This window comes from Lactuca sativa, chromosome 2 (genome assembly GCF_002870075.4).
Source record: "Lactuca sativa cultivar Salinas chromosome 2, Lsat_Salinas_v11, whole genome shotgun sequence".
Taxonomy (NCBI): Eukaryota; Viridiplantae; Streptophyta; class Magnoliopsida; order Asterales; family Asteraceae; genus Lactuca; species Lactuca sativa.
The window spans coordinates 170182714-170183621 of record NC_056624.2 but is presented as its reverse complement, the minus strand read 5'-3'; the positions used below and the strand labels follow the sequence as shown (position 1 = coordinate 170183621).

The 908-nt window shown below is 44.6% G+C and overlaps 1 non-coding gene across 1 annotated transcript; it reads left to right on the top strand.

Moving 5' to 3' along the window:
• The first annotated feature begins 588 nt into the window (after positions 1-588).
• On the top strand, positions 589-695 carry LOC111908256 (small nucleolar RNA R71). Its single transcript, XR_002855806.1, has one exon. It is a non-coding gene; the product is annotated as a small nucleolar RNA R71 (small nucleolar RNA).
• The last annotated feature ends 213 nt before the right edge of the window (positions 696-908 follow it).

Sequence of the window (908 nt, the reverse complement as noted above, 5' to 3'; positions counted from 1 at the left end):
ATAGTAGAATCAGTGGCATCGTGTCTCTTTTCTGACGCTTCCATAAATTTCATCAAAATGGTCTCTAGGTCGGGTTTCTTCTCGGCTGGTGGCTGCTCCTTTTGATAAAGGCCTCGACCTGTCTGCTTATACTTCTCTTCTTTTTGCTTCTTATACTCTTCATATAGCAGCCACTCCTTCTTCGGTTTCCTCCAGTCCTCATCAAACTTGTCACCACTAGAGTAGCACACTTGAGCTTTTCTGTTCCCAAACTCATCCATATTGTAGTCCTTGGTCAAGTGTGGACCACTACATCTTTCGCAACCCACTCTTATGGCATGTATCGACTGGTCCATTTGTGTTATTCTTCGATCCATATTATTTATCATGGCCATCACAGCTGTTATTTCTTCATTTTGGGCCCCTCCACCGCCTTTGATTCCATCTTGCCTCGGGTTGTGGTATTCGCGAGAGTGCTTCGCGAATTCTTCAATTAGCTCCTTGACCTCCCTTGGATTTTTCTTTATCAAAGGTCTTTGAGAATCAAGGAGTTGTCTTGTCATCACGTTGACCCCATCATAGAAGATTGACATCTCTTGTTGCACATTTAGATTATGCTGAGGGAAATTTCTGAGCAAGCCCTTGTACCGCTCCCATGCTTCGTATAGTGACTCCCCCGGCTGTTGCTCAAAGTTGGCTATTGCCTACTTGAGTTTGGCTATCTTGGATGGCGGACAAAACTGGTCCAGGAATTGCTCACGCATTTAAGCCCAAGTGGTGATTGTACCCGATGGGAGTGCTTTTAACCACTCCTTAGCAGCTCCTTTGAAAGTGATGGGAAGCATCCTAAGCAAGACTGTGTTTCTGTTGACATTTGGGACATTGAAGTAATCCGCAATGTCGTTGACTTCATCTAGATGCTTAAAAGC